The sequence below is a fragment of the Kryptolebias marmoratus genome, linkage group LG23 (assembly GCF_001649575.2).
Source record: "Kryptolebias marmoratus isolate JLee-2015 linkage group LG23, ASM164957v2, whole genome shotgun sequence".
NCBI lineage: Eukaryota > Metazoa > Chordata > Actinopteri > Cyprinodontiformes > Rivulidae > Kryptolebias > Kryptolebias marmoratus.
In genome coordinates, this window is record NC_051452.1 from 11,446,042 (window position 1) to 11,470,812 (window position 24,771).

At 37.8% G+C, this 24,771-nt stretch overlaps 2 long non-coding RNA genes across 3 annotated transcripts in view; one reads left to right on the forward strand and one right to left on the reverse strand.

The window, feature by feature from the left end:
- The window catches only part of LOC112451040, a 55,440-nt gene extending 52,744 nt beyond the window's left edge, over positions 1–2,696 (forward strand). The window contains exons 5-6 of the long non-coding RNA XR_003039772.1: positions 1,865–1,934; positions 2,003–2,696. This is a non-coding gene — a long non-coding RNA (uncharacterized LOC112451040). The remainder of the gene's footprint in view (positions 1–1,864; positions 1,935–2,002) is intronic.
- LOC112451039 overlaps positions 1–24,771 on the reverse strand; it is an 89,110-nt gene that overhangs the window by 11,074 nt on the left and 53,265 nt on the right. For both annotated transcript variants that reach the window (XR_005232771.1, XR_005232772.1), the window contains exons 2-3: positions 10,684–10,777; positions 9,482–9,540 (exon numbers count right to left, since the gene is read on the reverse strand). This is a non-coding gene — a long non-coding RNA (uncharacterized LOC112451039). The remainder of the gene's footprint in view (positions 1–9,481; positions 9,541–10,683; positions 10,778–24,771) is intronic.

A 24,771-nucleotide genomic window follows, 5' to 3' on the forward strand; every position in this document is an offset into this window, starting at 1 on the left:
GGGGGTGTTGTAGTCTTATATATCCAGGATAATATTCTGGGGGTTTTGGCCAAAGCTGAATGGCCTGCACTGGATAACCCTGTATGGCAGCGACTCCGCCTGGGGTTAGGTTTATAATGGGAGGCATTGGGAGGCCTCTAGTCCCTATTGTGGAAGCTATGTCAACAGAGAGGCCACTGGGAGTTGCCTGGCATGCAGAATGAGGAAAAAAAGACTCTCTATCCTTTTCTTTTTATACCCACAGTGACAGACATTATCACAGTAGCTCAATGCTCCCTCTATGTCCCTGCTAGATTATGATAGATTGTGTAAAGAGAACAAAATGTAGCTACTACTGAGCATCACTGCACATTCAACACTTAGTATGTCTCAGTACACAAAGAAATAATCTTATGTAGTTTGTCAGCAGTATATTAAGTCATCACTTTTATCTAAATCAGACGGCAAAGAGCTGCAGTTTGCCATTTTAATTAGATGTAAAGTAATGACAGTAAACCAACAATATTAGAGGAGAACCTCGGATTAAAAAGGAATGTTGCAGTAAAATTTAGTTTGATTTCCATGATTTAGAAATACAAAAAAAAGGTCTGATCTTTTGACCATCTAACCAAATCAACAACATACCAGACACAAGCCAAACATGTACCAGGGGACCAAGTCTGAAGTTTGATTGTAGTTTAAATTTTACAAAGGTTTTGAGAAAAGACCTTGTGAATATGGTTACCTTGTCTGCAGAACAAGTAGAAAGAAAGTCAACGTGGAAGAGCGAAACACAAGTCAACTGTTTGACCATCGGCTGTACCATAACATACTGTCCACAAAAACACAGGCCTAACTATTTGCCAAAAAAGCATCATCTCACAATATTACATTTCCTTGTGCGTCAACACACAAGAGAGAGCTATCTGTTAGTCTCCTTTGACAAAAAAAAGCTACTTCAATAATGTGAAAGTGGTTTGGCTCTAAGAGGACAGATGTCCAACGAGGCAATGAAGGCACAAGCAGCGTGGTCTAAAAATAAAGAAATGACTCAACAAATTATTGCAAGAGCAATCACTAGATGCATTCTGAAGGATAGGAAGGCTGAGGGCTTTATGGAAATGACTGATGCTGTTCGGCTAAGGGGTGTTTATATTTGGACAGAAGGATTGTTTGAATTGGTGTACTTTGTTAAAAGAAAAGTTCATTTTTTTTGGCTGAGAGCATATTGTGGAGACTCCTGAAGATTTCCTTGTTTAAATTACTTCAGGAAGCATTACATTATTTTTGAATAGTTATTATATGCTTGAACAACTTCTCAATTTTGTGAACTGAGAAGTTGCTAATAGTACAATTATAATAGAGGGACTTCAGTTATTACTTTTTCAAACATGTTTAAAATTTTGTTAGTCTTTCATCAATTTTAAAGTTAGTTAATAATAGTGATGCTGCTGAAACAAAATCTTTAAAAGAATTCAGGGGAACTTAAATGTTAGCATTTTAAATAATACAATAAAGGGAAAATGGAGAAATATCCTAAGCTAAATGAACTTACAGCAGTAAATCCATCTCCAGGAGTCACTGCGGAGGAGGTGGGGGTACAACAGTCCATCACAAGGACAAAAAAGTCAAACAGTCGTTCATGCTCACACCTAAGGGTGATTTAGACTTCTCTTAATCTAACATGCCTGTTTTTTGGACTGTGGGAGGAAACCAGAGAAAACGCCACACAGAAAATGCTCAGTCTGGTTCTGAACCTTGCGACCGTCTGTCCTGCTAACTAACAGTACCTTGTTCTGGGAAGTTTTCTGTCTTATTTGAGTTTGACCTCAAAATATGTCAAACTCAAATAAGACGAGAGCAACATTTCAGCTTTTATTTCCAGGTGTTTACATCTGGATCGGATACACAACTTAAATTATAGCATTATTTGTAAAGAAACACCAAATTTTCAGGTGAGCAAATGTTTTTTGTCTTATTACATTGATTATGCAAACAAATTGTGCTGAATGTCTCTTCTCAGTTTCAGATTTGGGTTTCGCCCGTGCAGACTTCATTTATGGTCTATAGAGGTGGAACCAACAAGAAAACCAGAGAACTGTCCAAACAATCAGAGCCACTGCACAAACACTGGCCACAGCTAAGTCAAGCATTTGGAGTGTCCTAAAGAAGAAAGCAACCACTGGTGTCCTCACTAACAGACGTCCAACAGGACGACAGAAACCTTGTGAGAGACAAAAAAGCCTAAAACTACTTTTAGTGACATCAGCAACAATTCTACTGTTTACAGAAGACTTTGTCTACACCAGAGGATGCAAACCACTCATTAAGAAGAAGAATAGAGGGGCCAGACTGGGCTTTATCAAAAAAGATGAACCTTTACCAAAGTGATGGAAAGGCTAAAGAACATTTTACCATCTACAGAAACATTTAAAGAAAGGGAGACAAGGGACATACACACTGCCAAATCAACTGAGGAGTTCATCAGGAGCCAAGAATAAGTGGAAAGTTCTAGACTGGCCCGGTCCATCTCCAGAGTTAAACCTTATAGAGCCGCAAGCCTGAAAAAGCATCTCAAAAGAAGAATGTAAAAGTTTGGCTTGCAAGCAAGAATCTGCAACAAGTTATTAAGTCAACCTGTTACAAATAATGCTTTTATTTCCTAAGTTGTGTATCCGATCCAGATGTGAACACCTGACAGTAAAAGCTGAAATGTTGCTCTCGTCTCACATTCATCTCTTGGTGTCAAACCCAAAAGGAAAGAAATTGGTCTCACTGTTCCAGTACTTTTAGAGGGGAGTGAATAACCATCTAATGCAACATTGACAGCATTGTGAAGTTTTATAAAAAAAATCTTTTTAGATTGGAGTTGTTTTAATTCAGCAGAAATCTGAACTATGCCTTTGTTAAAGATAATTACTGACCAACAGCAGCTTTAGCAGATAATGACATTTTTGAGCTTATGAACTCCCTTTTCTTATAAAATCTGACAGTTTCCAATATTAAAACAAGAGTCCAGAAAAAGAAAATGTATTTTTTTCCCATCTGCAGCAGTTTTCAGTTAAACTAAAAGAGTAAAATGCTTCTTTTTCTCAGCCATGCTTCGGAGTACCACAATCACAAGTTAGCAGCTGTCTTTTGTCGTGTCTCTGGATTCATTTATCCAGCTCCACCTGGGAAAGAGACGAACACATGTTTACTTTAGATTTTATTCCCCCTGGCAAACATGCACACAAAAAGTATTTTTCTAGTCTCCTGGCTGCGATGAGGCAACCTTGAGGAAGCAGACGAAGCTGAACAAATACTGGCAACCAAACACACACACACACACACACACACACACGTACACATGTATGTAAATACACAGCAGCAACTAAACAAACAGCAGTGGCAGCATCACACGCTACGCAGCTCTCATTACTGGCGAACACAAAAGGCTCAACGGAGTCAACCCACTAAGAGTTTCATTACACGGTAAACTACAGAACGGGCCTTCAGGCCGGTCAGCACACACACCAACAATTAAACTCCATCACTACGAGTTTCGGCATAAAGCTTCTGTTTGCCAAAAATATTTATAAACATACATGTTCACCTAAGTTATCCATGTTTAGCAGGAGAGGAGGTAAAGATGAAATGTGGACAGCTCTGGATACAGCTTGTTTACAGCATCAGCAGTTTCCTATTTGTTCCTATTGTTTGACAGAAAAACAAAGCAGGAGCAGCTGGTCAGCATGGAAACCAAGAGAAAGGAAAAGCCTGACAGTAAAAAGCCATGAGTCAGAGAAACTAACTATTTGGATAGAGTTGTAAATCTCAACAGTGTAATACTTCCTAAATTTAGTGCCCATTTTTTGCTGTTTTACAATAGATAAGGGTCACTTAGAAGAAAATTAAAGAAAAATGTTTTTGTTTCCCAGTTTCAACATTAAAGTCTCAATGTGGGGATTATAAATACCTTCAAAATTTTTGGTGGTCCAGGCTTCAGTATCAGTTTTATCATCAAATGTTCAGAGAGTTTTTTTTGAGGTTAACAATCAGTGTATGTTTGACGGAGAGACCAGTTCAAATAAAATACTACGTGTTATTTTGTCTATTACCCAGTAAAACTGCACCGATAACCTTTAAATACGATAATATTAAAAGATGGAGCAAATACAGTGGAGTCCAGGAAGACAACGGGGATCACCTCCTGTGGTTTAGTCTTGAAAGATGACTGTTTTTCTCCAATAACATTTCAACTTTAATGTCAAAACTGGGAAATAATACAAAACACATTAATTTCGTTTGTCTTCTGCATAACTGTGGTCTCAATGCTATCATGTCAACCGACACAGTTGTGTTTTACTTTTGGGTCTTTTTCAAAGATTTGTTTTCTGGGTCATATTTAAGTTTTTCATATAGGCTTAATCTTGATATGCTGTATTGATTAAGGGAAACATCATCCTTGACTCTGCAGTTATTGTTCTATAAAATGTATCTAGTAATGTTTTAAAGAAAACAATGTGTGCAAATTGTACACTGTTGAAACTTAATGTAGGAAAAAAAACTAGAAACCTTACTTAAACAGCTGTTCATATGCAGACACTCACTGGCCATTTGATTAGGTGCACCTATTTAATTTCTTGGTAACACAAATAGCTAATCATCCAATCACATGGCAGTGACTCAGTGCTTTTAGGCACGTAAACATGGTGAAGATGACTGACTGAAGTTAAACTTGCGTAGAAAGTGGATTTAAGTGACTTTAAATGTGGTAAGGTTGTTGGTGCCGGACAGGACAGACAACCATCTCTAAGGTTTGCAGAAAATATCCAGTGAGCAGCCTTTGTGTGGACAAAAAAAAAGCCTTGTTAATGTCAGAGGTCAGAGGAGAATGGACAGACTTGTTCAAGATGATAAAAAGGCAACAACAGCTCAAATAACCACTTGATGATAGAGATGATAGAAAGGCAACAACAGCTCAAATAACCACTCATTCCAACCAAGGTCTACAGAACACCATCTCTGAACACAACACCTCCAACCTTGAAGCAGATGGGCTGCAGCAGCCAAAGACCACACCGGGTGCCACTCCTGTTGGCTAAAAACAGGAAACTGTGGCTACAGTTCGCACAGGCTCACCAACATAGGACAATAGGAGATTGTAAAACATTTCCTGGTCCTGCATTCACTGGACTACAGCGATCTCAATCCATTCGATCACCTTTGGGATGTGGTGGAACGAGAGTATCTCATCATGGATATTTGGTTGACAAGTCTGTAGCGTGATGCTATCATGTCAATATGGACCAAAATCTGAGGAATGTTGCCAACACCCTGTTGAATCTATGCTACAGAGAATTAGAGTAGTTCTGAAGGCAAAAGGAGGTCCAACCCGGTATTTGGCAAGATTCACCAAATAAAATGGCCAGTCAGTGTATATTAACCGTAGTTGCTTTACATTAGTCTTTACACTTCTATAGTTCTACTTCAGGCACCCCAGTCTTCTTATGTTGGCTATTATGGCTCTTATCTTTTCTACACCTGTGGACCACACTTCTCTCACATACATGCACAGTCCCAGCTAATGACGACCCCCCCCAGCTGACCCGCTGACCCTCATCACCGTGAATAAGAGGCAGATCGCAGCAGCAGGACAATGAGATGAAGAGGTTGCTTTGTGTGACGAGATAAAAGCAGCGACAAGACAGCAGAGGAGAGATGGAGAGATCGGCAGCATGACGAGAGGAGTAAGGGGGTAGGAAAGTGAAATACTAAGGAGGTATTCAGTCTGGAAATTAGGATTTCATTTACAGAACTGTGCAAATGTCCTCATTTCTTTATGCAGGCAGACTTTCTTGTAATCGTTTCAAGAGGTCTGAGTCGTTCTTTCAAAGTTTTTCCTTGGACTTTGGCTGCTTTTCCACTCGTTTCCAGTCCACTACCTGATCATATTCAGAGAAATGTTTTTTGTTTAAGCCACCTAATTCTGATCCATGAATCATTCATGCATGCAGAGGATGAACCAGTGTTGTGTGGACACATAACGGACGACATGGCAAAGAACTAATTTTCACTTATATCTTCAGACACGTTGTTACCAGCAGCCTGTCAAAGAAAAAACACAGTTTGAGCCAGTTTCTTCTGCTGAATCAATGAAAGATGTAAGAGTTTGACACATAAAATAGATTTCAGCACCGACAAAGTGATCCACAAAGAGTTATTAGCTGAAAACTTGCCTGAGAGACAATGATGCAGCTCTCAGGTCCTTTGTCAGGTTTTTAGTAAATATTCTCTCATTTTGTAAAGACATGACTTTAATACACTGTTCATCTGTTAGACCTCCTTTTGTCCACTTTCCATCATTTCTGAGAACACACTACACAATCTGCTGACATGTTCAGGAATTAGTCCAAAGAAAAACTTGAAAAATACCTTAAAACAACACCCAGAACTACTTATAAGATTACAGGAAAGTCTGACCGCTTGGAATCAAAGTATAAAACAAACCTGCATCTAAATGTTTGTAACAAGGGTTTTTTAGGTGGTTTATCTCCACATATGTAGAGGAAAAGGTTTACCTAAATATTGCTGGTTTTTAGGTGAAGTTTACAGAAACATCCTGTGGGAGGTGGGCTGAGTAAATGGAGGGTAAAGACTGCAGAGGAGCGCTGCCCTGTCAGTCAAACTGGACAGATGATCAGGATAAGAACAAGAAACAGCCCTGTCCATCACTTCGTATGTCTCCACCATGAAGAACACACATTATCATCCCATCACTGTGCTGTCAGCACTCTGCTCACACACACACACACACGCTGTCAAATTGTACTGATAAGATGTCCATTACACTCCTTTAAGTCTGACAGACAACATGAGCACATTTTAAAGAACAGAAAATCACAAAAGGAACAGTTCCAGCATGTTTTCTACATATTTGAATGGAACAATCACACTTGTTGTGGTGAATTTTAGATTTACGCTGTAACTTCAGAATCAGAGCCATTTAAAAAAATAAATAAAAATTGTCCCAACTCCGTCTCCCCTCAGAGTCCAGGAGTCCGAGTTGTCCTCCAAACCATGTTCTGCTCACAACTTGGCAGCTTTTCTCACCAGAATTAGCCACTTTTCAAAAACCAAACACAAAAGATGCAATCTCTAGAGCCGACCACGGTTGGGATAGTTTTGCGGAAAATGAAATCCTGCTGCCCCCTCTTTGTGGTATTTAGAAGCAAAAAAGCAAACAAACATCTTGCTGCGTTCAATTTTTATAATGATTATAAAGTAGCCACACTTTCTGCTAACTTGACTGCAGTCTCTGTAATCATGTCCTAAAAAAAAATATATATATACATTAAACACAGTCAGAAAGGAAGGAGCTTATTTAATAGATTAAAAAAAAGACTATAAGCCATTGAGTGTTTCTTAAAAGCTGAACATGTTTACACAGCCTGCACTGAAACAAGAAGCTACAGAAATGTTGGTAAATGACGTCTGCTGCTCTTTTCTGGTCGCTATTTAAACGAGATCTCTGCGCCCGTACTTGCGGATTATTAATAAAACATCCCGATGGATCCAGGTTCCAGGATGATAGCTAACCAAACAACTAAATGCTTAAAGTCTCTGAAGTAAAATTAAAGCCCAAATTGTTTCAAAAGTACAACACTGTCCGTCCGTCTGTCTGTCCTCGTCCTCGCTGCAGTAACAGTCCTAACAGGAGCAGCGGAGTTTAGAAATATTACAATATTTAAAACTATTAGGTCAACTAAAATTGAGTGGTGGGGAGTATTTAAGCGAAAGTTGGGGCTAAGATCATATGCAAATGAGCCGTGCCGAGATATTCCGAACTCTCATGGGAGAATTTCCATAACTGATGAAAACTAATCGCTGAATTTAGTTGTAATCAAAGGCGAGGAATATTTGCCGTTCTTCAACTCAGTTTTTACGAAAACCCTGATGAGTTACATTAACCCCCAAACAATCATTTATGTAGAAACTGTCTCAGAAGCATAAAAGGTTGAATCAAAAACACTGAAAATTCCTGTTTTTGACAGCTTTTATGGCGTTAACAGCTGGAATCGACTCTGTTTGTTAGTGAAATATCTCAGGAAGCAGCAGATTTTAATTAAACTTATAGAAATTAATCATTAGGTTGATTAACTGTTAGAGTCACCTTAATTCAAGATGGCCACCACAGCTTTAGTCTACACAGAAATGGCTACAACTTAGTGAATTTTACAGATATTTATCTAAAATGATTGTCGCAGGTGATAATCATATACAAAACATCTCAACATAAGAGGATCTTAGTTTAGAGTCTGTTTTTAGATTTAAAATGATTTGCACTTCACTGAATCTTGTTTTTATTTGCATTTTTTTTACACTATCACAACCATTTTAGAAATAGAAATACGTTTAATCAATTTTGTACAATAAATATTTTCTGGGCTGTGTGTTTTTGTCTGAAACACGTCACCATTAGAGCTACAAATTAGAACAATAAATAAATAAATGTGATCTGCAAGTCATAACGACAGGCTGCTGTTCTTGACCAAGGTTGCAAAAAGGTACTATTCTTATTTTATCCTTGTTTACATTTGTTTTTTGGGGGGTTTCTAACATTTAATGGTTTCATTTTTGAATCCTAGTCACAATAAAGTGTTTAATTGTTCTAGCTGTTACTTATTATAGGAGTTATGTTGAGTATTTTATCGACTAAAACAGAAAGTACAGCTACTTTTACTAAAAACACATTGTTTGACACTCATCCCCATCCCGCTGCTTTAATCCTGAAAAAATAAGGTTATGAATTTTCTTCTAAAAAACAAAAAATCAGCTCAGAAGTTTCTATGAATGAAACAACAGAAACAACAGCCTAGTTGCTGTAAAGGATTATAGATCAGGGGTTTAACCTGCTTCAGCTGCAGGCACATTCCGTTATTGAAACAAATTAAGGCCTGATTTAAGAGTTTGTAGTTATCAGTAGCTGCTGTAAGGTGTAGATGAAGGTTTTAAATCTTCACCTTGTTCGTATTGTACAGACTGGAAACGTTCCTGCTGCGCAAGCCGAGACACACGATGATTCTGACCCTGTTATGAAACATTATGGATTATCCTCAGCAAAACATCAGCAGCTCAAGTGTTTATCTCACTAAAGATCCTTGGAGGCACAAACAGATACAGCATCAGAAAGGCTGGAAAAAAAAGAAAAAGAAAACTTGATCGTTGTCGCTCCAAACCTCCTCTAATGAAAGATAGGTAACAGTTTTTATAGATTTAATTATGTCGGATCTCAAAAAATCTTTAATTTATACTTGACTACACTTAAAAAGCGTTGATCTTTTTTCTATATAACATCTAAAGACCAACTCTTTCAATTAGTGCGATGGCATTTTGTTGCTTCAATAAATAAAACCCATAACTGTGGGCGTTCGGACTGACCTTCAGAGATGTTCTACATTTTTTACTCAAATCTCAAGTCTTTATCAAGGAAAAAAACAAACAAACTTTCATTTCTTACCTTTTCAGGGTTGATTAGCTTCATTTTTTTCATCTTTCAGCCACCATGCAATGTTTGTCCTGAAAAACAGGTACAAGAAAAAACACCGTTTACGTCTGCGGTTTGTCTGAACATTTCGGGTCAACGTTCAGATTTTCAGCAGTTCAGGAGAAACATGAGGAGGAAGAACTGTGTTGAGCTGCACAGTAAGCTCAGATCTAACCTCGACATGCAAGCCGAAGTTTGTTGAGCCTTATGTCAAGTTTTTTCCGAGGTTTTCATTGTATCGGTAAAAAACTAATTCGAGCACAAAGCAGAGACAACATCGTTGAAGAGACTATTGTCTGCTCTTCACCTGCTTCCCTCCATCAGCCTTAAACAGAGGCATCAAAAAAACAAACAAACACAACTTCTTTCTGTACAAAACTTCAAAAATTCAACAACAAAATTACTTGTAAATTCTGTTCGATAGCACACATCCTGTATTAGCAAACGCATTATTTCCCTTAACTAACTAATATATAAAAAGGTACATGACTGAAACAATAAAGGCTATAAATGAGACAATCAACAGAAAGCATTTAAACAATAAAAATCTAAATTAATGTTTTCAACATGTGTTTGAAATGGTTTTGTAGGAAAAACAGTTTTCAATTAGAAGTATTCAATCAACTGTTTGTGTTTTTTTTCCATGGTTGTAGTGTATTTAAGAGGCCAAGTGGATTTTTACCAAGGTTCACATTTAGCACATTTAATGGCCCCTGGATTACATATTTACCCACTTGAGCTTTTATTTTATTTCTGCTACATGGAAAAAAAGAGCATCCTGTAGAATATCAATCATGAATCTTTGATGACAGCATTGTGCTGGGAAAATTACAAATAAAACAAGAGTTAGAGTTCATTACAGTTTTTTTTATAAACTTTCACCTAAAAACTAAGGTATTTGTCTCTAAAGGTCACTATTTAAAACTGTATCGTGGTGTGAAAACTTTTATTGTAATTACTGCATTTTAAAAAGTCTTAGGCTACGGTCCACACTGCGGGCCTTAATGGTCAAATCCATTTTTTTGTGAGATTGTTCACATAATAATGTAAATATGACCCTCATCAGACTCTGGTGTGAACCCGGATGCTCAGCACGCCATGTTTACAGAAGTAAACCTGGACGCTACACGTCGGCATGTGTGGATCAGTTTTGAAGTAGTAGTTGGCGAAATTACCTGCCATGGTCGTTTCGTCCAGTGTTTACGTTCGATCTTGCCGGTTCCCGCCTACTCCGGCGCAGAGTTTCTCTTCTGGATCTGGAGAGACGCACTGAAAGTAGAGGAGAGAAACAAACTTAATGATAATATAAATATTTAGATCGATCTTCACACCCCTACTTCAAAAACGATTTAGGAACACATATGAAAGTGACCTGGCTCTGATTTGGGAAATAAATAAATCAGATTTGGTCACTTTTGTCTTCAGTGTGATTGTAGCCTGAGTGCACCTATATATTAACTATATTTAGCATCAAAATCCTAAAATTTTGTCTTACACCTCAGAGCTGTCAAACAATTCATCCTGATCCAACTCTTATGGGTCAGCGTGGAGTTTCAGAGCCTCTTGATGATTTAAACACTTTCCCAATCTGTCAAGTATAAACAGACCTGAACGTCTTTCCCTCTGCTTTACATAATTTCTTTAATGTCACAGATGGTTTTATTTTCTAAACAGTCTAATAAAAACCTGTATGTGTGTAGGATCAGAATAAAGTGACAGTATTTTTCTCTCTCAAACACCAAATCTCAGAGCAACAAAGAGGCCAAGAAGAGGCGACGGTTATCAGAGGCTGTAGGAAATTAAAGGGACGGTCCGGTGTTAATATGCAGATATGCAGATTGGTGATAGAGACCCCTCTTACTGTCTGTCAAACCACCACAACACACACACACACACAGCTAGAGGCAGGTAGAGTGTGAGCCCATAGTGTGTAACAGCAGATGGGATGAGCAGGCTGATTAATCTCTGTGACATGAATACCAAATCAGAGGCCGGAAAGTGTGTGTGTGAAGGAGAGAGTACAGAATGGGATGATTGAGGCTGTGATGATGACGATGATAATGACAATGATGATGGTTGTGTGTATGATGCAAACATCACTTTTGCATTCGATTAGATCCCATTTAAGGCTGAACGTTGTCCTTTTTGAAACTTTGTGAACTGGTTACAACGGCAGATTCCTGTACAGGTTTTAGGGTAGTCATCAAAGCTGGACAAAAAATCCAAATAATTCACAAGGTAATGAACTTAATCATATCTATGGTTAATGTGCACTCAAATACCAGGTGTGTTTGTTTACCTACCAAAACCAGAGTGATTAAAAGTCATCTATACATTAAAATTATGGGTCTAGTCAAGTTTTGCAAAAGCTGCGTTTTTATGTCGAGCTCTGCCTAATGTTGCTTCACTGCCCTGCTCGATCCCAGATATAGTCTTGACAGCCGTCTTACTCGTTTTTCTTTTTTTCTTTGATGTTTAGCAGCAGATTCACTCTTTAAAAGTATCTTCTGAGATTCTACGCTTGTCTGATCCACCGTATTTGTTTACCTACTCAGACTGCAGCCAGCCTAATGAAGGTCAATCATGAGACTCGAGCTTCCACCTGGTTTTCGGCTGTTTCAGCTGAGACCTTTGTTTACACCAAGTGTGGACCCGCATTTCAGAATGGCACATCAATACATCTGGAAGTCTACTGGAGTAAACTCTATCAAACGACATCTTTTAAATTAGTTCAGAATGTTTGATTTTTAATTCTTTGCAATGAGTAACTTTAACCAAACGTCTGATTTTCACTTAAATCTTAAAAAGAAAAGATGAAGAAAGCCCAGCTAATATATTAGAACTACTTTTGTTCTTTAAGTAATTGAATGATCTAATGATGTTCATGTATGGTGGTAAAGTTCAGTGAGCTTTTGCTTTTACCTGCTGTTATTTATGAAGTAATTATTGCTGCAAAATGATTTCTGATATCCAGTTCTGAGGATAAACTTACAGAACCCCTTCAGCTGCAGGTCGGTTTCCTTACATTTCTTTCTTTTGTAAAATAATTATGATTTTGCCTCAGCCGTAATGAAATATAAACTTTATTTGGCCATTTAGAAGATGAGCTACCTTCATGGTTAGAGTTGTTTTAATAATTCAGTTCACAGACAGATTACTTTATATTTTCTCTTAAACTCAGATGCAGAAAACAGGACTAGACTTTGTTTGTTTTAAAAACTGAAACCAAAGGCGATCAACACACAGCTCCAGATGTGGAGTCCTCCATTACTGTTGCACAATCACAGCGTTCCTCTGGCAGTGCGAAAGCAAACCCATGGGACCAAAAGCGCCTAATTTGGATACATCAAATTACTACTAATATTTTAGACATTTGCTACTTCTAGGAGTTCCGCGAACTTAAAAAAGCTAAATATTACTACAGAAGTTGTTGCCATTTGTACAAGATTCTTGAACTTTTGTACACAAGCTGTTCTGACAGCGATAACATGACGACACGGTAGTCAAATCATGTTTAACAAAGACGTTTCAAACCTGTAATCTGGAGATTGAAAGGTACATTCACGGGTACACAAAAAGAAAACTGCGTGGCTTTCCATTTATTACTTTGTTGCTTTTGTAAACTTAAAAAGAAACACAAAACTGTAGAGCGCACAAGTGAAAATGCTATTAAAAAAAAAAGGAAAGCAACAATACAAGGACCTGAAAAGACAGCGAGTCGGGGCCACAGTGTTGTTATTACAGATTGGTATACTCTCCGGGTCCCTTTTATTCAAACGACTCACCTCTTCAAAATCAGATGCTCAGAGCTCTTTTGATGACTACTTTGAGCTGAATGTGTGTTATTACAGGTATTACATGAAATTGCCAGTGTTAGGTGAAGGGGATTATGATGCTTTTGGGTCAATACTTCCTCTGAGGTGTTTGGCTGCTGCAGCTCAGGAGCGATTAGACCTTTGTCTGTCAATCTGACTTTAAAGGGCGGTTATCACACACACACACTCACACACACGCACACACACGCACACACACGCACACACACGCACACACACGTGGTGATTACAGCCTTGGGTACATCAGGCCCTTTCAGTTTGCTGAGAGGTGTCAGATTCACTGGAGCTCGGGCTGTCCCACCTGCACACAGTTAGTTAGACAAAAGGTGGCAGGTGAGACATTTTTGAGCTGACTTGATGACTTGATATGCCAGAATGTAAAAGAATATCGATTCTTTGTATAGACTTTTGTTATGCAGGTGATAAACTGTAATTTCCTGTCTGTTTTCTTTTCATTTCAGAGCTTTTTTTTATGAAATGCAGTAAATCCTTCTATGTGAAACCTGGAAGTTCGGGGCAAAAAGTGAGAGCAAAGATTTACTGTAGAATTTTCTGCTATTTTAATTAGTGCTATTAAATATTTGCGTATGCAAATGCAATTTTTTTTTAATGTCATTGTTGTGTTTTTTCATGCAAATATGTAAATATTCTGTTCCCGGCCAAAGCCTTCCTCCTTAACAAGACTTTTTCCAACTAACTGAATCTGTTGTTATAATAAAGTATCCCAAAAGCCCTAAATTTCACTAAAGGATGTAACTCACTGGGCTGCGACTGTTAGAGAATAGTTGGCGACTCAATAATGTGACAGAACAGGCAGATATTTGTTGCAGTCTTATTAATTCTGAGCGTATGTGACCACACAGAGAACAAAATCTGTTGCACAAAATATTTTTTGAACACGTTCAAAACTCAAGCAACAGCAAATGTCGCAAGGACATTCTGGAGACTCCGTCCTGCACGCCGTCTACTTGTCTCAGCCCAGAGCGAGATCACCTTAACCCGACACATTCAGTCCTATTAAACATGCAGGTGTTTGGATTTCCAACATCTGGAGTGACTTCTGTGAGCGTTTACCTTTTGGCTACCATTCTAAATGCACAGAGGGCTGTTTTTTCTTTCTGAATAGTGTTGAACTAAAGAGAAAAGTTCAAATGTTTGTATTATTACATTATTACATGTATTATTGCATATTACATTTTTTTTCTTTGATGTTTAGCAGCGATTACATATCATTATTACATGTATTATTACATTATTACATGCATTATTTAACTGATAAATAAGGTTCTAGAGAACAGTAGAAAACCCTTTAGATTTTATAAGGTGGTTTTTTCACATTTCTCAACCCTCCTGCTGCCTTTAGTTTTAAAACTGAGGACTTGTGGGTCATTTTGACCTGAGGAGGGTTAAGGTTTTTTTTTTTGTCCTGTCATGGCATTTCAGGAATACCATTTAGAGAAAATGGCTGCCTACATATGCCAGAACAGATTTGCTCTACAAAAAGGATATCTCAAGATGAAATCCTAATTGCACGATGTATTGAATTGAAACTGAATCTAGCATCAGAGTAGGCAGGCCACGTTGTTGTAACAGTAACCTATTTGTATGACCTTCAACCATCAGGACTGTTTATGAAAGGGTTAAGTTTTAAAATGATTATTTTAAGCAGAACTTTATGCCTGACTGGGCTAAAGTAATGTAAACGATCAGGACAGCATTGTTTTTTAACAGTTTTGCATATGAACACATTCCAATGGGCCCAAAATGCTGTGGAGTACTGTGACTTTGGCTGCTTTTTTTGTCTTATTAAATTTAAATGTGACATAAAATTACAAGCTGTACGTCTGTTCGGCATTCTTATTGAAGTTAGAGTAAAGATTTAGTTGGGAAAAAAATAATTAGGGATAAAATAAGACCTCCAGACATCACTGCTTCAGAGGGGACTGCCTTCTTTCTAAACAAAACAAAAAAAGCTGTATATTTAATATTTCTAGATCTTCAAAATATTTTATTGAGCAGTGGTCTTCAATGAAAGTTCTGTAAGTTCACCTCAAGCAAAGGTCTTATATATTTATACATAAAATGTATATATATTCATATACATACAAATACATACTTTTATAATATATATATATATATATATATATATATATATATATATATATATATATATATATATATATATATATGTATTATAAACGTATGTATTGGAGACAAAATTAGAGCAGAAAAGCTAAGATAAGATGGTTTGGATGTGCAGAGGAGGAAATATTAGACAAATATGTTGAATGTGGGGCTGCCAGGGAGAGAATGCAAGAAGAAGTAGTATAAAAAACTAACCAAAAATTGATTTTATTAGAAGATAAATTAATAATATTGATTAAAACAAAATTAATTTAGAAAACAGTCATTTCTGTTGCTTAAAATTACAATAAACAGAGTTTATTGTAGTTTCCTACATTTTTTCTAAGTTTGGATGTAAATGATAGTTAAAGCCTCTGCAGTCATTAACTCTTTAACACTCCTGAAGTTGTTAAAATATCTGTGTTGAACATCCAGGTGATGGTTAAAAAACTACATTTAAATCAGGTTATGAAGGTGCTGCTGAACTCAGAGTGGCTTTGATAATTTATTTTCTGTGCTTTCAGTTCGGATTTTAATGGGTATGTAATAATTTGTATTTAATTTTAGGGCTACTTTTCATGTTGCAGATTTTAATAACCACCCCTGTCTGTGAGAACATGAGACAAATGGGTTTTAAACCTCTATTTTCCCTCGTCACTCTCGTCTTTTAGTGACAGCCATGCCAGTTTCCTTCACTTTAAGTGTTGTTTTATCAGTCTGTAACCCTCACCACCACCTGCAGCTGTCCTTTACCTCCAGTTCAGGTATGAAATAGGACTTCAGTCTACAAAACCAACTAAAATTTTATTTCTTTCACTGGACAAAAGGAAACAATTTGATATTTTGGTCGTCAGAAACACTGCAAACTAAGCACATTTTCTGCAAATGTTTTTGTGAAATTCTCAATATGACTGGTTCATATTTTTGTTGCCCAACACCTCATGAAAATCACATTTATAGCTAATTATGACATTTATATTTGGCAGAATTGAGTTTGGCTTGTTGCTCCGGCCCAGTTGTTTGTCGCTCCCTTTGGAGAAAAAACTTGCCCCTTCCTTTAAAAACACAAACCGATGGTATTCTTATGATTTTTCCTGTCCCTATTTGTATTCATTTTATGAAATGTCTCGTTTTAGGGATGACGAGGTATTGATGTACATATTTATCGGGGTAACTCCATCAAGCTGAAGTCTTCAGCGGCTCAACAGAAGCTGAATATGAGGCCTCAACACCTGGCTTCACTTGCAGTAATTCGATTTTATTTTATTACAGGTAGGAACTCGCCCTGTTTGAGTGATGTCCTAAATGGTGACGTAAACAACTTGGCAGGGGGTTGTTGTGCGAAAAGGCAAATCAGTTGGTGTCGATTCTCATCAGGACACGATGATCCTAAGTGGTTAAAAAGAAGGTAACTGGACTTTAAAGAAGAGTCCAGATGTCTTTGATTGAACCACTTAGGATTCATGCAGCCATTCTTTCACACTGGGCTAGAACTGTCAAGGACCAGTTGGACAATAAATTGCAAGAAAATATGCATAAAATCACAATGAATTGGCGTACATATGTAACTGCAGAAAAATGGGGAACTTATTTGTCACAAAGTATCTTAATTATGTCTCCATTTTTTCTCCAATCAGTCACAATTTTGTTTCATTGGTCCCCAAACCCTTTCCAAAGTCGTCTCACATTTGTTTAACTTTCTTAGACTACCTTCACACTGCAGGCGAAACTGAGCCCATCTACAACCTGTATCTCATTTTCATAATTTATTTATTTTAAATCACAGTCTGAACGTGATCCAGGTCACATTTTTTATGTGGTCCTAATCGGATACATATCCCACTTTTTTCAAAGCGACCTCAGTCTGAACGGGCTTGTTGTATTTCATCTGACTTTTACATCATTGAAGTCTTTGTATGTGGACCGATACAAATATTAGCATCATCAATACCAAGGACATGGAACTCCAAGTCTTCAGCTACAGAATAAAGGTCCAGCTGCTTCGTCTTTTTTTTTTATTTGTTTAGATTTGCCAACTCCTGGACGACTGAGAAGCTACACCGACATATGATCCTAACGTTTGTGTCGGATCGTATCGATGCTAGAGTTTGTTTCTACTTTCAGTACGTCACTCTTGTTCCAAAAGTCCAGTTCTGCACCTGAGTAAGTGGGAGATGGCAAAATCAAATGTAAACACTGGACGAAACAAGCACAGCAGATAAAAATTTAGTCGGCTCTGATTGCACAAAACATCAGAATTGACATGTAGAGCATCCATATTTACGTCCGTAGACACTGCATCACGTCGTCTTGTGCCTAAACTGTTCACACTGGAGTCTGATGATGGATCCCTTTATATTTTCATTATAATGTGAACAGACACACAAAAAGAAAAAGGAAAATTGGGAATTGACCGTGATGACCTGCAGTGTGAACGTAGCCTTACTTATAAAAATATTTAACTGAGATGGGTTCCAGGCACCCGTGGGCGACTATTTTCAGAGAGTTTGTATTGCAAATTTTTTTTTTTTAAGGCGTTCAAACTTCCATCGACAGGAGAGCGAGATCCTGCGTCTCGCACAAAGAAGCAGAGAACCCATCGCAAACATTTTGAGACTTCGAAGATGAATCCCACTTCCCATCTGTCACCAACAGTCGCCGCTTAGTCAGATACAGAAAAAAGTTAGCTTTTATTACACATCTGATCAGGTGGCATCACCTAATGAAGCATTTAGAAAGAAACTTGTTGGGTTTAATGTGCTGATTTAAATACACGCTGAAAGGCAGCAGCTTGTCTTTGAGATCTACACACGACCGCACGCAAGCTAATATTTAATTAACAGGATTATTGAAACAACATAAAAGCCGTTAGGTTTATTGCATTATATTTCAGTTTGTCAAGCTTTTTATTTTTCCCAGCCTATTAATTCGCTTTTGAAAAACTCTGTCTTGTATTAATACTGCCTGAGCTGGAGTGGAGTGATGTTATTAGGGGGCCCAGTCAGACTCACAGTAGGGGCTGAGCCGACTGGGTACGGTGATTTCCACTTTACTTTTGTGTGGGCTAATAAAAAAAAGAGAGAGAGAGAGAGAGAAAAAACAGAAAAACCCTGAGCCTAATGGGATTTGGTGATAAGAAATTACCAGTGCCAGGTCCTTCTCTTTTGTCTCTTGCTGGGTGTCGAGCGGCTGAGCCAATAAGAGGGAGCTCAGGGCCGCGGTTACCTTAGAGACGAGAACACAGGCCGCGGCGTCACCATGGTAAACGGGGGCTGTTTGTCAAAGTTCTTTTGGCATAAAGAGTACTGTACATGCATACACAGAGCAGCCTGTGTTCAGTTTGTCCCTTCATCTACAACAAAAAGTACAAATCAAACTGAAAACTTTTGTTTTTACACAAATGTGAATGACTAGTGATGGGTAAAACCTGTCTGAAACGACTTCCTCTCATGTTGAAATTGGTGACAATGCTTCGAAGAAAGCAAATTCTGCAATAAGGGTGCAGTTGAAATATTTGCGCCTTCATTTCTGCAGCTTTTTATTTTTACCCACAAATGAAATTTGATGAAGATTGTTTAGCACGTTTAAAACTGTCGGAGCGCCACGCTTTTATCCTTCCGGTAAATGTAAGATTTACTTGTGTCGTTGGACACAAGGCTGTGATTTCCACACCGGCTGAAGCCCGTGTTTTTCTTCTTTAACGCCGAGAGGCCGCACAGCTGAGCTGAATAATACGACAACAACAATAGGAGAGAGCGAACCCACAGCAAACGGGTGAGAGAGCAAGGCCGGCAGATAGGCTGAGTGAAAGGAGGAAAAGAAAGAAAAGCTTCTTGGCTTGTCTGCTCCTGCACTGCGTCAGCTCTATAGCACAGTGGAAAACAAGCAAATTACAGAGAACCGCCACAAAAACGGCGGTCTTGTCATCTCAACCTGCCAGTAAGGGATTTCCTAAATTACCAGTAGTGCATTGGGAGGGCTGTCCTACGGCTTATCTGCCACTCCAGCAAATAGACAGAGACGGTGTTTGGTTTACCACCACAGACATGAAGCCAATACAGCAGATATCATCCAGTTACTTACAAATATTCTGAACTCATCAGCCTTACGGGTCAGGACGGATTAACCGGTGGTGAAAGGATGTTTACACACGATTATTCAATTTACCTTCTTTAAGGCAACATACTAAAGACGGACATTATTTCAGTTTTCTCTTTAGGTACGTATGAAAACACCTAAACTAGTCCTTCAATTAAATATAAAATCCAACTCTACATTTAACACTTTGCTAAAACTGCAGCAGGTTACACAGCTTTTTTCTCCATCACTGGAAATCTATAAATAAAGAGGTTGAGATTACTAAAAAATAGGCTTTTGTTGAAAATAAATAAATAAATAAATAAATCACAATCTTTGTACGCCAGATAACAGGTTCTTAACCTTTCCTTTCTTTAAAAGACTTTAAAATATAGAATTGTATCAGATAACAGGACAATTTATTTCTATTTTAATTGCTTTAGAACAGTGGCCCTTTAGTATTTGTTGTTTTAACAACTTAAAATTAGCCGCTGGGTAAAAGACCTACATATGAATGGCTGCATTATTTGACTGCCGCTTTTTAAAGCGGGGGATAATGTAATTGCCCTTTTATCTGTGTGTGTGTGTGTTCTCATCTGTCCTGACAGCAAAATATCTCATGAACCACTGGACAGATTTTAATGAATGTCTCAGAAAGTAGATGTGTGTCTACAACTGATTAACTTCTACATTCAACTGAATTCAAGATGGCTGACACAGCCAATCACCCACTCATTTTAACTCAGGCTATTTTACAGCTATGGAGCTAAAATTAGGTGTGGTAGTAGCTTGAGTCATCTCCAGCATGTACTCTGAGAGCTAACAGCTCCTTTTAACACTTATGCATTCTTCAAGGAGTTCTACTTTCATTTCTAATGTAGTGTTCCTGAAAAAATAAGAGCTATAAATACAATATATATGTTTTTATACGGCCAAGTTTACACAATTGCTTGGGTAAACACTAATTCATGCATTCATAATCGTTCACAAAGTCAATATAAACAAACTTTCCATCTTTGTTACCATGTTTGACAAATTTATATGTATTAAAAGCAGCGTGTGTAAAGCTGAATGTGCAGTAAAATGTTCTGTTGTCGAATACACATGCAGGTTGTAAAAATAAACTCCTGGGATTCTTTTATTTGCCTCAGCTGATGTGAGATGTTTATCACTGTGATGATGAGTTAGCTTCTGTAGACTTACAGCAGCAACAACAACAAAAAAACACAATTTAAGAAGTTTACAACAAATTCACAAGACGATGAAATAGAGGTTGTGACCTACTGTAAACAAAACTTATTATCCACCTTTAAAAATAATTAAATTACAGATTTATAAATAGATTGGATGCCCGCAGCTTTAATTTATTTTTTCTAATTATGCATTATAGCTTTTACACTAAACAGCTGAGGAGAGTGAAACAGACAAAAAGCTGGTATTTATGTCAAAAATAATGTTTAAACATGAAGTGAATGCTTGTAATTTTAAGATTGTAGGAAACTGACGAGACATGAATGGATCTTGTAAGTGTAATGATCTCTGTCTCACTCACACACACACACACACACACACACACTCTACAGTAATGACATTTAAATGGCTCATTTGAAGATAAAAGGCCCGCCAACATCAAATGGATCCTTGTTATAATAGCAAACAACTAACAAGAAATGAAGAAGCTGCACAAAAAGACATGCCTCACGTTTGTCTCCACGAACACAATAAGTAAAAAAACAAATATTGTTAAACAGCAATCTAAACTGTCTATTCACGCGGACACATTATGCAAGTGTTTGCATGTTTGTGTCTCAGATAGCTGATTTACAATCAACTCCGAGACGATTTTCAATTAATTTCCTTAAACAGGCTCCACAAAAGCAACGACGTTGGTTTAACAAAGCTCAAAATTTGTCAGCAAACAAAATCCAGATTTGAAAAGATTAGCTAAATGTGGCATTGTGCTTAAAATGAGACCCAAATTAGGTGAAACATCAAGTATGGATTAAAAACTGAACGCCATTCATAACAGTTTCATTCAAGAAACTTCCACTTAAACTTATTAAATCAACACATTGTGCTGAAAAACATTAACTCCCTCCCAGCTGCAAATTAAAGTTTTTGTAACTTGAGTATTTCTAACTCAATTTTGATGGCTGTAGCTCAGTTTTAAAGGTCAACTTAAATGTTTTATATCTTTTTGTCTCTCTCAGAGCGCCACACTTTTAGACACATTTCAAACAAATCTGGAAACATTACAAAACTATTTCCAAGATATTTTTTTTAAATAATCAGAATCAAGCAATAATCTATTTGTGCACCCGTGCATGTCTTCAGTAAAGGAGATAAAATTGGACAGTTATGGCAACTAATGTTGTCCTAATGAGTGGGTTATCATCAGATGTTTATCATCATTATCTTTGAAGACTGAATCAGGAGTAACTCATTAATGTGCACACCAGAAAGATTTGTCACCTTTGCTTTATGTTAGTTTGTCAGACTAACCACAGAGTCTGCATTTGATGTATCTGTTTGATTATAACTAGTTACTTGGATTATTACCCTTGAACAATACACTTACTAACTACTACTTTTACAGAAACTTTTATATAGATTATTATACGTTTTAGCCGTTTTAGATTGTGTATGGATGCATACAATCACAACAGAGACATTTATATTCTGTTCTTTGTTTTTTGTGTGTTGTTTTGGAGCATCCTAACGAACGTCATCATCTGCAGAAGTTGATCTATCGCACGCCGACGTTGACATAACAAAAGCCAACAGGAAAAACGGATCTGAATGTAATTTCGCCATTCATGCCAGAGTTTTAAACTCATATCTTATGCTGAGAAATAAAGCAGCTGTAGCCGTTTTAGTCTAACATTATTCAAATAATCTGATGTGCATGTATTGTGAATGACTCTCAGCTGCTGCCACGTCACACCAAGACAAGTTATTCTTAAGTTTTAAGTCCATGGCCAGTGTCAGTGTTTATTAGTTTATTGTTCTTTAGTAGCTATAATGTCTGGAAGGTTTAAAGTTCCTCAAAAAGATCAAAAACTGTTATTTTCATTCTCTCTCAGAATTCCTCTCTTCTCCATCATTAATCAACCCGTGAGTGTTTTCCCCACTGCCATTTCCATTTCCACTCCATCTTCCACTTTCTTTTATCAGCTCCTCCTCCTCCTCCTCCTTCTTCTCCTCTCTTGGAGGATCTAGCTGTAATAGGCAGGTAATTTCCCCCTTATTACAAGTCAGTACATTAGTCTCTGCCTGCACTATTTACACAAGTTAGCAGTCCAACCAAGCCATTTACAGAGGATCATTATGGCATATGGTGTCCCAAACGCTTGGGAATTCTAAGATGAAATGATGGCTTGAATGCATTACCTTGTGTGTGTGTGTGTGTGTGTGTGTGTGAGGTGGAAAAAGATGAAGGCAAGATCCCACATTAGATCCTTTTAAAACCCCAGTTCCAGATATATGATACTATTAAGATTTTTTGAGGACCAATTACTCTAGCACTACTTAAAGTGGCATTCCAGCCATTCAATTTTGAGGCATTATGAAGATGGCTTCATATATTACACCAGATCTTCTTTAAGATGCTCAGCGGCTGACTGCACGGCCTCAAAGTGCTGCAGGCAATTTGACAAAATTATCAATCCTCTTGCATTTGGCTGCTGCCCCTTTTTGGGGGGAACTGTGTGATCTTTAATAGATGCAACCCCAACCGTTTTCCAATCTGACACAGTGTGAACTTCCGCTGGTAACAGTTTACGACCTTCTCATCTAACCATACAGGCTGACATGGTATCCGTAGGATTACAGACAGTACTGAACAAAGTATATCCATTCTACAACCTGTTGTGTAAAATGTAAATAAAAACAGAATGCAATGATTCAAAAAATCTCATAAATCCATATTTTATTCACTGTGGAACACATTACCACACAATGTTTAAACTAAGAAACTGTATATTTTTTTAGTGAATGTTTCCCTCTCTGAAGCTTCCCCTCTTTTTTTAACAACAGTCTGTAAACATCTAGGACCTGAGGAGTGCAGCTGCTGGAGGTTTTAGACCCATTCTGGTCTGAGGATTCTAGCTGTTCAACAGTCCTGAGTCTTTGCTGGATGGTAGCAGATGTTTTAAAACCTGTATTTACTTTTCTGCATTGATGCCGTCTATCCAGATGTGTAAGCTGTTCATGCCAGAGGCACTAATGCACCCTCACACCATCAGAGAAGCAGACTTTTGGACTGAGCCCTGATAACAGGCTTTCAGTCTGAACCGAAGTTCAAATTTGGATCCATCTAACCACAGCTTAGTTCTTCTCTTTGCCTCAGTCCAGTTTAAATGAGCTTTAGTCCAGAGAAGACGACAGCAGTTCTGGATGGTGTTCACATCTGTCTGCTTCTTTGCCTGACCTTTAAGCAGCATCTGTGGACGGCACGGTGAGCTGTGTTTACAGATGATGATCTGTGAAAGTGTTCCTGAGTCCATGCAGTGATGTCCAGAACAGAACCAGATCTGGTTTTAATGCTTCGGCCCCTGAGGGCTCCAAGATCACAAACATCCAATACTGACTTTCAGCCTTGACCTTTGACCTCAGAGATTTCTCCAGATTCTTCAAATGTTTTGATATTAACAACTGTAGATGATCGGATATTTAAAGTCCACTATCCACTATTTTTAGATGCAGTTTTTCCACAGACTGCTGAACAGTGGTGGGATGTAACGAAGTACAAGTACTTCATTACTGTACTTAAGTACTTTTTTCATGTATCTGTACTTTACTTAAGTATTTTTAAACGTGGGTACTTTCGACTTTTACTTCGTTACATTTTACAGTAAGTATCTGTACTTTCTACTACACTACATTTTTATAATGTGTTGAAGTAAAAAGTAAATTCACGTCACGTTGCAGGTTTTTTATTTGTTCGATAGTATGAAAGTAATCGCAGGTAACGTTAGACACACCTTCAAGAAGAGCTGGGCCAATAACAGCCACTGTATGGCTCATACAGCCAATGTATGGCTCTTACTGTATGAGCCGGGCGCTCCCGCAACGCGGCTAACACACACAAAATGGATTCTGTTGTGGAGAGTCAGCAAGAAGGTACGCGCCACCCATGGCCTTATTTAAAAGACTTTTTTGAGTTTACTGGTTCAAAAAACAACTCGTGGAGATTCCGGTGCCAACTTTGCCTCCCCCGGAACCATGAAC